The 13,949-nt window shown below is 39.1% G+C and overlaps 1 pseudogene; it reads right to left on the minus strand.

The window, feature by feature from the left end:
• Positions 1 to 13,570: 13,570 nt before the first annotated feature.
• On the minus strand, positions 13,571 to 13,943 carry LOC115942267 (small nuclear ribonucleoprotein G pseudogene; annotated as a pseudogene).
• Between the last annotated feature and the right edge of the window lie 6 nt (positions 13,944 to 13,949).

A 13,949-nucleotide genomic window follows, 5' to 3' on the forward strand; every position in this document is an offset into this window, starting at 1 on the left:
ATAATAATACATGGGAGTTATACAATATTCTGAATGCTTTGTATATATTTGAAATTTTCCATCACAATGAAAGGTAAAAGGAAATACTATGTAGATTTAAGTTTATTGATGGGGAAAGATATCTGTGAACAGATAGTTGAGTAGAATAAAATAGGTCACCAAATATGTTGGCATCTTATGATTTATCCTAAAGAGAGATTCCAGAATGATGTTTATCAAGATGTTAGTCAGTCATTTCTGGATAGTATTATTTGAGTTGATTTCTTCATGTTTTTTGTAGTGTTGGAATTTTTTATATTAAGGATGATTGATTTTTATTTTTAAAAATAAGCTATTTTCAACAACAGCAGTAATAGTAATAATAATAATAATAACAATGTCCTCTTAAAATTACACCATAACAAAAATTTCTTTCTTTACCCTATAACAAATATTTCCTTCTTCACCCCCTCCCCTGCGCACACTTATTCACAGGGAATCCAAAGATGCTTGACTCTCTCCTAACTATAGAAATGCTCAGTAATGTCATCTGTTGAGCGAGTGTCCACTGTTTGCATTTACAAACTCTCATCCTCACAACAGCTCTGCAGGGTAGATATTATTATCCTCATTTTAGTCATGAGAAAATAAAATTCCAAGAGGTTGAAGTATGAAGACCAGGAAATAGTCTTTACGGGGTGGAAATGGGATTTAAACTTAGGTCTCTGTGAGTCCATGTGCTTTACAGCATGCCAGCCCCCTCTGAAAAGGTAAAAAATACGCATGTCAGTTTGTATGAACAGGAACACTCACAGGGACACACACATATATATATAGCATATATATATGATAGATATATGGGCATGTACCCAGCAAAGGCCAAAAACCATATAGTTCCTGAGGAGGACACCAGCATTTCAATGAATTACCACAACTAACCAGTAATGGATGTCATTAACACACTGACTACAGGCACAGAAATGGAAGACAGTGGCTTCTGATCATAGGAAATGCTCTCCGAAGCATTTGATTCAAGGGACTCAAATCAGGAAACTTCTCGTTTGTACACCTTCTCCACTGCTTATACAACAAGCAAGAACCTAATCCTCTTATTTGAAGATCTCAGAGAGCAAGCAGTGTATGAAATCACTTCAACAAAGCAGCAACAGGAATATTTCCGCCCCTTGGTCGTGGTTTGGTCACTGCTTTCTTCTAAGTTATTGTGAACCTAGGGACTGCCAGTCGAAGTGGGAAAGACAGAGAGGAAACAAAGAGAACTGAACATCACCGGCTGACTTTGGAGGATGCGAGATGGGAGACAAGACTCACTTCATCAGTCCAAAGGCCTCTAAGAGTAAAAAAAAAAACTAAGGAAACTAGACCAGTTTGATTCAAAGGTACTGCAAAATGAAAAACAAAACAAAACACTTTGCATCAAATAAGAGCTTTCTTCCCAGAATAAATGCCGCAGAGGAGTTAATCACCTAAAATTAAAACACACGGTTCTCATATTTAGTTTTTTTGTATTGTCAACATGTTCCAGTGTTCAAGTTGAAACCAAAGATTAAATATCCTTATATTTTTGTTGTGATTTTACTGCCAAATGCAAATATCTAAGTGTAAGGAAGTCATTACTCTCCCGCTGTTGTGGTCTGATTAATTCTCACAATATTAGCCAGCAATTCATTTTATCCCTTGGCATCACAAGTCCAGTTGAAGGAGATAAGTGGCTGATAAAAGATCTCTGAGAAGAGTTATAAATGATTCACTTTAAAAGAATAATAAAGCAGCCACTGGATAAGCGCAGCTGAGTAAACCGTCCATACATTGCACAAAACTAATTTAAAAAACTTCAGCAAATTATAGTCAATAATCTTCACTGTCACCCTGCTGCTCACAAAACTTTTGAGAAGAAACTTAATGCTGAAATGCAAATATTTAATTAGATTTTAATGGTGAGGTTTATTTTTCCTAAATTTGGTCATCTGTCTCAATTATGTTCCCCATTTTTTACAGTTAACCAAGAATTGTCATCCCCATGGGGCTTCAGGGGATGTTTTCTCTTTCCTAATTCCTGTTTAGCATTTGCTTTTTCACAAGCGTAGTTCTCGAGGAAAAGGGTTCGGTTTGTTCTTTTCTCTTTTGGAAAATAGAAACATTGGGGGAAAAAAGAAAGCTCATGTTTTGAGCAATGCTTTTAAAGCTAATTGTCCTTCTGTCCTAATAAAAGAGAATCTTTAATAGCTAAACAATTAATTGTCTTTTCCTACCTCACTGCACAGGGCAATTAATATGCATTTTTATTGTTTAAGACCCAATTAAAGCATATACGTGAAAATTCTAAAGCTATGGTTCTTCCAAACCTACTCTGTAGTTTAGATTTTACATTAATTTGCAGAAATTAGTGAAACGTGGAAATTCATGCCCCTTTCAACAAAACCAATATTAAAATCGCTCATAAAACTCTTCGGAACTGTTACAGGGGGTGAAATATTGAAACTGTGTTCCTGAACTCCTCTTCTTTGTTCCAGTCAAAGAGCTCTGTCTCCTGCTTCAGACCCATCTTTGTACCCTGGGCTTTGTGACTTTGGGGCTGGAGCCCTGAGCCTCCTTTCTCCTTCGCCACGGCTGGGCGACTCCGCCAGCAGGGGGCGCGAAGGGAGACCGGGGCTCAGGGGGAGGAAAGGACTTGTCATCCCGCCTGCGGCCAGTTCTTGTGAGCGACACCCCAGCCGCTTCAGTAGCAGCAGTAGCAGCAGCCCACCCCAGATTGCAGTTTCTCCAACACAGGCGGAAACAGCCTCATCTGACACTGTCAGACACACCAGCCCCAGGCGGCAGGGCACCTCCCCAAAGATCAGGTTCCAGCACCGGGGGCGGGGCTTCCTTCAAACCTCTAGGTTTGATAATTCTATCCCCTTTGCTTTGTTCCCCCAATCTGGTGGCTGGTCACTGTTTCCTGCAGCTGCTATTTCTGTAATACCTTAATGTTCACTTTTTGTATTTTCAATTATTTAATACCTTTTATACAATTTTAAATATTGAATTCTGAAAATTAATGGGTGTGCTTTCTGTCTCCTGGCAGCACCCTCCTGGGCACGCCTCGCTTCTTTTCAAATCAGAGAGACCACTTAGGAGCTGTGTGACCTTGGCAAATGACTTAAACTCTCCCTGAGTTTTCCGTACTCGTTATTCAAAATGGGTATAATATCCTAGAGTTGTTAGGATTCATGACATAATTCATGTCAAGTGACATACATAATAAGGGGCAAAAAAGCCGATTCCCTTCCCCTTCACCTTCTATAGTTTCAAGGTCTCTCATTTACAACAGATAAAAGTTATGCTCTTTCCTTATTGAGAATAAATTCGTTCTTTATCCTTCTTGACAACTTATATTGTGCAATTGTACTTCTAAAATCACCCATTAGCTCCTCCACGATTCCTTAATTCCAGGTGCAATCATCACAATAACTCCTTCGATCCTGTCAATATGGTGGTTTTTTTTAACCTAGATCTCATCCCTTTTTTTTTTTTTTAGCATTTTTTTTTAAAGGTTTTTTAGTTTATTTGACAGAGAGAGAAAGAGCACAAGTAGGCAGACCGGCAGGCAGAGGGAGAGGGAGAAGCAGACTCTCCGCTGAGCAGGGAGCCCCACGCGCGGCAGGACCCCAGGATCATGACCTGAGCCAAAGGCAGACGCTTAACCGACTGAGCCACCCAGGCGCCCCCTGTCAATACGTTTTTATGTTAACCATATTCTTTCCCACTGTCTTCTGTCAGCCTGTCTTCCAGTTATTTTGCCAATGCTCGTGACATTTTTCTTTAAGACACTCCTGCATCTCTTGTTCTCTCCCCATATGGTTTCTGGAGCTGTCCTTCTTTCCCTTATCCTTCCCTGCCACACAGCCTCGCTTCACCCCTCAGTCCCCACACTTACCCCATTGCTCCCTAGAAATTTCATATATTGGTAAAATAACTGCACATCAGGTCATATATGTCTTTTGTAAATATGAAATTCCTCTTTGCCCATAGCTTTTCCTTTGTGAAGCTTTTAGACTATGGTTCATAATAGGCTCTTGATAAATATCCACTGAGTGAAAAAATTAATGAAATCTCCATTTATCCCAATCATCAATGTTTTATGTTCTACCCTTTCCAAATGCCTTGGCTTTTACCTTTTGAAAGCTGCTATTTTCTCACTCGGAGCAAGGAAGAATAAACTCTGGTCACAGTCCCCACTCTGTTCTACTCTCTCCATTAACATTATAATACAAAAACGAAACTTCAAAGACGCGAAGGGATATGAGATATTTAAAGATCTAAGGCAGTGTGTCCTTATGTCTAATCTTCTTTCACTCAAAAAACACTCAAAATTTTTTTTTGTATAATCTATTGTTTGATAAGGCACTTAGGCACAGTCTCTGCATGGACAAGCCATATTAGGTTATTGATATCCAATTATAGCTTCTGTAGCCATGTGCTTGTGTGTAGATATATAAAATATTTGGTGAGTTGCACTCATTTTTTTTAAAAAATCTACTTATTTACTTATATCTACCTTATTGTAGGTTGTAAGACAAGCAGACACTGTTGAAATGGACACACTTTCCATAAGACTATTTTTTAGGGACGCCTGGGTGGCTCAGTCAATTGAGTGTCTGACTCTTGATTTCAGCTCAAGTCATGATCTCAGGGTCCTGGGATTGAGCCCCATATCAGACTCCACTCTCAACGTGGAGTCTGCTTAAGATTTTCTCTTTCCTCTCCCTCTGCCCTTCCCAACCACCACCTCCCAACAGCACACAGGTCTGTGTGCAGTCGCTCTTTCTAAAATAAATAAATAAAATCTTTAAATATACATATATTAAATTGTTCAATGTGACAGATCTCTTTTCCTACGGTTAGGTCACACTGAATCTAAAGTTTCACAGTTTAATATTTCTGTATTAATATTCCTACTAAAATATTATGGCATCTTTGGTTCCTGGTGTTTCACCCTCAATCCCTCATCTTAAAATAGAATCCTCATATCATGGATTTATTATCTGGTTTTTCCACAAAACTCTATTTTTAAATCTTCAGCAATGAATTCCCCAGACACTTGATGAATTAGTTGTTGACCTTAATTGTTTCAAGGCTCGAATGAGACAATGGAAACCATTTGTGTAATGGCCCTCCTTCACCACCATTCTAAGAAAATGGAATCAAGGCGGGGTGCCTGGGTGACGCAGTTGGTTAGGCATCCAAATATTGGTTTCGGCTCAGGTCATGATCTCAGGGTTGTGAGATTACGCCCCTAGTCTGCTCCATGCTCATCGCAGAGTCTACTTGAGATTCTCTCTCCCTCTGCCCCTGCCATTCCTGCTCTCTCTCTCTCTCTCTAAAATAAATAAATAAATCTTAAAAAAAAAAAAAAAGTAAAGAAAGAAAAGAAAATAGAACCAAGGCAGAGAGGGCTGATACAAGTTGGCCAATTTACAAAGCAGGAATGGCAGAACTGAGAAGTTTAGATTCCCTGAAGGTCAAGCCAATATGCTTTCTCTTCACTTTTATCTTGTCACTTCTTTGGCAATCGCTAAGGCTTCTTTCAAATCGTGAATATCTGGAGGGAACTGTTTTTTTTTTTTTTGTTTTTTTTGTTTTTTTTAAAGATTTTATTTATTTATTTGAGAGAGAGAATGAGAGAGAGAGAGCACATGAGAGGGAGGAGGGTCAGAGGGAGAAGCAGACTCCCTGCCGAGCAGGGAGCCCGATGCGGGACTCGATCCCGGGACTCCAGGATCATGACCTGAGCCGAAGGCAGTTGCTTAACCGACTGAGCCACCCAGGCGCCCCTGGAGGGAACTGTTTTATTGTTTCTAATCTCCCTTCATTCCACCTTGATGTATAATTTTTCTATATTTCTTTCCACCTCATAATGTCTACATAAAAGCGTGAATATATCCATGCTCCTCAGCACCACACTGCCCTACCACTGCCACTGTGCCCAGCCTTCTTAACAGAGAGGCAACCTGAGTGAAAGGAAGAAAACTAAGATGTTAAACACATTTATAAGCCTGGGACTTCCAGCTTCAAGGTGATGGACTGAACACATTTCCCTTAATGAATCAAAAGAATAAAGGTTTTCAAAACAAACATAGAGGGGCGCCTGGGTGGCTCAGTCGGTTAAGCATCTGCCTTCAGCTCAGGTCATGATCTCAGGTCCTGGGAGCGAGCCCCGTGTTGGGAGCCCTGCATGCTTCCCTGTCTCCCTCTCCCTCTGTGCTCTCTCTCTCTCTCTCTCAAATAAATAAAATCTTTAAATAAAATAAATATAGAATGGATGTATATAGATTGCTTGAAAAGAAAAGAGGAACTTTTAACAGACCATAATGTAGAAAATCCCTCAAATATACAAAGCTTCTGGGAAGCTACAGAGAAATTCTGTATGCCCGTTACAATACCTCATTAATTACCTCATGACTAAACCGCACCACACTCCATTATATTATTTGACTTTTGGCTTGGAGCTAAAAGGAATGAGAAAGGAAATAATATTTATATATTATTTCATTTAATCCACAAAATAACTATAAAATTGGTGTTATCATCCCTACTTTGCAGATGAGGAAATTGAGTTCCAGAGAAGTTAAGTAACCAAAGTCTTCATAGCTAATACATGACAGAATGGGAATGGGAACACAGGTGTTTCTGTAATTTCCATTACACCAAGACATCCCCCCACATTACCATACAACAGGCGTGGGACCAGGTGCAAAATTATTCATGACACTGCACTGTGCAGGTAGTTTGCTTTGAGTAAGGAATTTCCAGGAAGAATTTGAGTAAGACAAAGATGGTTAATCCAGTTTATAGTAAGAAACCCTGAGGAATGTAGAGGACACATCAGTTCCTTGGGTCACAGAAGTCACAAGTGGGGACTCCAAGAATGGAAGTCATCTTATCACCAGTTAACAGTCACTACCCACCGTCTCTTCTAGTCCCAGCTTGGACCCAGAGTGCACATTTGTGAGACGACCAACCTGAGATTAGAATGGCAGGCTATGGCTCTGGGACTGACTCAAGATCAAGGCCATGGTCTTGTTCTCATTAGCACATGCCCTAACACTCTGGGTGCTCTCAGACATAAGCTACTTTTATTTCCTTGAAGCCTTTAAATCATCACTGAGGGAACTATGAAAGTCCTGTGGGAAAAGCAAACCAAGAGAAACAAATGCCCATCATTCTTCCACCTTCCAGAAATCTTAGCAGCCTTCATAGAGGTTGACCATGCGTGCATCAGTCGCTGGCTTCAAGCTCAGATTTCCAATAGGTGGGTCTTCAGGAGCTCTTGAGAGATTTCAATATGCAGTTTTTTCCCTGTTGTGATTCATCCTGTGAGCTTGACTTTCTGCTGTAGCAACAGATTCTTATTTTAAGGTCCTCTCCTCAGAGAAAGAGCTCAGCAACATAGAAAAAAGAAGTAAGAAATTAATTAACATTTATTTAATGTCTACTATGTACTGGACCCAGCATGAAGTGCTTTAACTATGTTATCTCATTTAATTGGTATAAAAACCCCATAAGGTAAGGTGAGTGTCTCATTTTGGCAGGTGTTGAAACTGAAGATGTCTGAGACTAAGAAATGTACTCAGGTTCACAGTTAGTAAGGTTGTGAACCCGAGATTCAAGCATGGGTCTATCTGACAATGAAATCTATGTTCTTTTCACTAAATTACCTTCTATAAAAGAGAGTAACTATGAATGTATTCCATACAACAGCCTATCCTATACATCCATGGACTTATATGTAAAAGAAAATACCATTAGGTAACTATCCTTACTCTTTTGCTAACTTCTGCTCAGAAATAATTTGATTTAAAGTATCATTTGCCTCTTTTTTGGTGGGAAGGGGAGTATTTCTGTCTAAATACAGAAAATATTGCACCATTACCTAGTAAATTGTTTTTTTACGTACCATAGTTTATCATCTGCAGATACTGTCAGGGCCTGATGTTTGAGTCATTATGCTTATGGGATTTAATTTTTAATGATGCAAAAATTATGCACAATATACCATCATTTCTCTCCCAAACCCAGAATCTGATAGCTAATAATTGCTCCTTACTTAGTTTGCTGACACTCCGTGATATTAATTAGAATGCAACTGGATTCAGAAAAGTGACTCTCTGAAAATGGCCTTTATGGATTCTGGGCTCATTTTCTTCCAATAACTTCAAGATTAGAGTTGTTGGGTACACACATCAACAATTTTTTCTCCCTGACAGACTCTTCTACAAGCAAGTTATAAGGTCTGGAAAAGCTAGTTGGTGACCTTCCCACTTCTTGGGAGTGCAAAGAACTCTACAGTTGTATTAGTATAATACTAGCTAGTTAGTTTTGTTTAAAAAAAAAAATGTTTAATGGAAATTATTTTAATATTGAAGAACTGGTACAATAAAAATACATGAAAATCTATTTTAATGTTGAAGAATATCTTCCCTGTAACAAATTGCAACTCCTGTCTCCCATTTGCAGGCTGCCCCTCTCTACCACATACCATGAACAATAATGCCACTCTTAGACCCAGCAAGAGGGGTCTGCCCTGGGTCCCAGGCTTAAAAGACACCACTCCATGGTCCTTCTCCAGCCACACCCCTTCCCATGAGGTGAGAAGTCTACATGGCCAAGAAGACCTGCCCACCAAAAACCAATACCTTCCTTCTTACTGCACCACCAGGATGCACAGCCCTAGGCCTAAGAGGTGACTACAGAGAGGGTAATTATTTACGGAGTTCATGGAAGAGCTTGCACAGATAGCCTGGGATGTACTCATGGGTGCCTCTGAAGGCTCTTGAAGTGCAGGAGTATGTGAAGGAGGGAAGAGGGGGGACTGCCCTCCAAGAACTAGGCCTGCTGTCCTTGTACTCACCCATTCTACAGTGGAGCTCCACAGAGTCCAAGAAGTCTAGATGCAAACCCGGTCTTACATGTCATTATAAAGACAGATTTGTAAAATAGGATGATAGAACATATTTAATAGTTTGCTAGCTAGACTTACAACTTTAGATATTTAGACATATGGTATCTAGGCCTCTACTTATACTTGGCCCTGAGCCTCACAAATATTTGGGAAAGCCTGCCATACCAAAGAAAAAGACAAGAATAGAGGGGAAAATGTATTCTCTCACAGCTCATCATCACTTTTTCTGTTCACCAATCTTCAAAGAAACAACTCACGTTCTCCAAATGTCTCCATCAAATAAATGATTTCCTAAAGGTGAAAGTGATTTCATTTGCTGACTACATTTCAATATTTGCTTAGAGCAAGTAATCATTAAATTACCCACCCCACATCTACCACACAGAGTCTGGTAAGGAGGTTTGATGAAGCACACCGAAGACCTCCCCAGAGCCCCCTTTTGTAGTTAGTTAGGCATTCCACCAATGCTATCCCGGGACCATGCGCACTGGTCATACCCACAACTGCTTCTGCCACAAACAGCCACATTGTCTCTGTGGTATTGAAGTCCAGGTGAATAAGAGTGTGCAACCACAGCTCTAAAATCACATTTCCTGGAAGTTCACTGCTGAAGGTGCATTTCTGAGTAATTCTGAGAGGCAGTTTTGGACACGGGGAAGGCCACGAATTTTCACATCAGATAGATTTAGAGTTGAGGTTTAGCTTTGAATCATTAGAACCTTACTCGTCAAGTACACCAACTTTCTGAATCCCAGATTCCTTACCTGTAAGATAATACGATCTAGTTCATCAGGCTACCTTCCAGGTCAAATGAAAAAATGGGTCACACGGCCAGTGGAATCTCTGGCACATAGCAAGTGCACAATAAATGTTGGTTTTCACTTTTCCCTTTTTTCTCTCTGTGGCTGAGTTTGATTCTTACCTGGATTCACTATCTGTGACAAACAAATTGAGTTTAGTTCTTCAATCTGCAACTAATATTTGGCTCCCAAATATTTCTGTCCTCTGACCTATTTTGGATCTCATCACGTTTTTTCAGTTCCTTCTCTGTGTTTCATATCCACCCTCCCACAAAAGTCAGCAAAGCAAGGGAGGAAGAATAAAGAATGGGAGGAAGGTCACTCATCCTTCATCACTGCCATGTCCAAATTGCCATCAAGAGTTCCTGACAACCCCTCAAATCAACACGAGTGTCCACCCTCCTCGAATTTGGTACATGCTTGCAAATTCACATATGACAGGAGCTCTATAAATTTTATTCTTCCTATAACCAAGGTAATTTGCATAACAATTACAGCTACCAGGAGACATTTGACTCTGCAACACGCACCATTTGCAAATGCCTGCAATGGAGAATCACCCTTGCACTTGATGGAAAGGAGAAGGTGGGGGAGTTGGTCATTTACCATAATGACTTTTTCATGATAAGCAGCCGGCATCTGTGATTATTTCCAAAGGCAGTGAATAGGTTCAAAGTCTTACATTATTGAACTTTAATTAGGAGTCCAGTTTGCACGCATTTTAAATGTTAATCACTGTTCAGTGAGCCGGTGAACTCAGATAGGTCACCCACAACCTACTCTCTCCATAAAGAACATATCCTCTTTTCCTTTGTTTGAGATCTAAAGGGCTGTGAGGCAGTGGCACAAGATTCTATTTCTCAAAAGAAAATAGCAAAGGACAGGAAGAGTTCAGAATGATGACTCTGAGGTTTGCAAATCTCACACCACTTTCAGCTACAGTCTTATAACACTCCTCCTTCCTCCCCCAAATGTGGAACAGTCCATATTGCCTATAAATTGTATTGATTTTGAACACTATTTGAGGACCTCTGGACAAAATTTCAGGCCCAGTGGCATATACGGAAACAAAGAGTCAAATATTTTCCGCCTAAAATTAGTCTGAGCTGGATTTGAGCAAGTCACCTGAACAGGGAACTCTAAACCTAGTCCATGACACAATTTCACCTCCTGGTAAATGAGACTAATACAGCAACTGTATTTTCTTGGATAAAATAGTCCATTATTATAAAATTATCTCCTTCTTATTTTTTTGGTATTAAAATGTCTCTTTTATGAAATTTGTTCTTAGTAGATGGTAGTCATGTTTGTTTGTATTTTAATATGTCCTTGCTTAGTAAACTTAAAAGTTGGTGGGTCTCCTAAATTTAAAAGAAGAAGAACAACAACAACAACAAGAATCATCATCATTATCATCATCCTCCCTGGTAGATGGGTGAAATTCTCAAATCTGCAGAAGGCTGAATTAGTTGTACCCCAAGTTCCAGGACTCATCAGGCAAGAAACCAGCAGGCACAGGTCTGCTAAAGACCAGTATCCTGGCTTTGACTCTGCTATTTTGTGATCTTTCTTTTCCATCTAAACAATGCTTAAAAGTCAATATTTCTCCATTTCCTGCCTCTCCTTCTTAATGAGAAAGGACAAACACTTGAAAACAAAAATGTACGCAAGGTGCTTGAAGATAGAAATTATTTCCTCAAAGTGCTTTAATCATGCTGTTGAAAACCACTTCCTCCAGTGGCCTAATCACATAAATCATAGTAAAAGGTTAAAGACAAAGTTCAATTGTACCAATTGCCTGCGATGGTTTCTCAGAAATGGATTACTTGCTATTAAAAGGTAAAGTCATTCTGTTACACATTAGTATGCTCAGGGGGTCTCTATATTGTAACTATGCATTTCCTATCTAGATTATGCACATGAATGTTTGGTTTGGAGATGTTGGGAAGGAAAAAATTTTCCTCTACCCTTCACGATTGTTTGGCTGGTTTAATAATCAAATTAACATGAGACAGACTAACAGGAGAAAAACAAATTTAATTTTGTATGTATGGGCACCCCACATACATGAGAGGTTCAAAGACAGAAAGATCAAAGGAGATATATATGCCTTCCTGAGCTAAGGAAAGGGATAAAGTCCTGAGGCTTCAAAGAAGTGGAGGGCATATCACAGAGTGATAAGAAGAGCAAATATTGGCAATTAGATGTCTGTCTGTCCATATAGATTGGTCACTCAGATAAATTTTACCTCTGATAATAACTTTTACTCTATGTTACGTTTCAAGTAGTACCCAAAATTCCAGCTACTTTACCACATTTTTATCACAAATCAGGATACGGAGTTAAAACTATATAAATCAATCCATCTGTTTGTCTTAGATTTATTATATATCCCATAATCTCCTCTGTGACTACGTATCTGTCAGGTCACCAGGCACTGACTGTTCTTTCCACATCAGAATCTTTACTTGTTTTCCAAGACATGTTTCATCATCCTCATTTTGGAGAGAAAGCACATAAAGCAGAGTTTCTTTAATTTCCTCCAAGCTCTCTTACTCAACAGGCAATGAATATTCATACCATACAATCCAGCAATCCCACTTCTGGGTATATATCCAAAGGAAATGAAAACAGAATATTGAGATATCTTCACTGTCATGTTCATTGCAGCATTATTCACAATAGTCAAGATATGGAAACGACTGAAGTGACAATCAACAGATGAATGAAAAAAGTAGATGTGAGATATATATATACAATGGCATATTATTCAGCCATGAGAAAGGATATCCTGCTATTTGTGACAACATGAATGGACCTTGAGAATATTATGCTAAGTGAAATAAGACAAAGACAAATACTGCATAGTATCATTTATATATAGAATCAAACTCCTATGTAGAGTCAAACTTACAGAAACAGAGACTAGAAAAGTGGTTGCCAGGGGCTGGGGGTAGGGAAATAGGAAGAGTTGGTGAAAAGGCACAAACTTTCAGCTATAAGATGAGTAACATCTCTGAAGATCTAATGGATAGCGTGATGATGATAGTTCATAACATTGTATTGTGTAATTGAAATTTGCTAAGAGAGTAAAATTTGAATGATCTCACACACAAACAAAAAAAAGATAAATATGTGAGGTAATGGATGTGTTAATTAATTAGATGAGAGGACTCCCTTCACAACGTATATATATCTCAAATCATCATGATGTGCACTTTAAAGATTTATTTTTATTTATTTGACAGAGAGAGAGATAGCAAGAGCAGGAACACAAGCAGGGGGAGTAGGAGAGGGAGAAGCAGGCTTCCCGCCGAGCAGGGAGCCCGATGAGGGGCTAGATCCCAGGACCCTGGATTCATGACCTGAGCCGAAGGCAGACACTTAACGACTAAGCCACCCAGGCGCCCCATGATGTGCACTTTAAATATCTAACAATTTTGTCAATTATACCTCAATAAAGCTGAAAAAAAAAAGACTACTCTGTATGAACCACCTTATTAAGAACTGTAAATGATATTAAGATGTAAAAGGGACAGAACATTGCCCTTGAGGGGCTTAGCATCTACCGGCCAATCTAACTAGACAAGCTGACTTTAATTCTCCCATAAAGAGAGGAAATTAACCACATTATTTTAAAAAGGGATTCTTCATTTTACAAAAAGATTCACTACATATTTTCCTAAATGGCAATAGGCCATTTGAAAAGTGAGTTGATGTGCCTACAACTATTGGGGAAACATATTTGTTACTCTCACAATATTGGCAACAGTTTGGTAGGGTTTTTTTCTGTTTTCCAACAGTAAGAATTAAGTTTTTATTACATAAATTCTTTTTTTTTTTTTGACTATTATAAAAGTTTATTTAACAAAAAAGTTCAGTATGAAAATGCACACGACCTGATTTTTATATTGTAGTAAAACAGGTACTATGGAGGGGACATGTGGAAGCAGTTGATTTCTTCTGATGAACACACCCATTGTTTATACTCGCTAAAGGCTTCTAACACGATGATACTATTTCCTCGTATTACCACCATTCCAATATTGTTCTGTTGCCCACTAGTTGCCATCTCCACACATTCATCTATCACAAGATTCATAAACGGATCGAACCCCCGCAATATTCCTTGGACATGCCTGCCACCATTTAATTTCAATGACAATTTCTTGTCCATAAATTTTTTCAACTCGGGAGGGTGAGCTTTG

Source organism: Leptonychotes weddellii, chromosome 14, assembly GCF_054177405.1.
Source record: "Leptonychotes weddellii isolate Sample4059 chromosome 14, ASM5417740v2, whole genome shotgun sequence".
In the NCBI taxonomy this organism is placed as follows: Eukaryota; Metazoa; Chordata; class Mammalia; order Carnivora; family Phocidae; genus Leptonychotes; species Leptonychotes weddellii.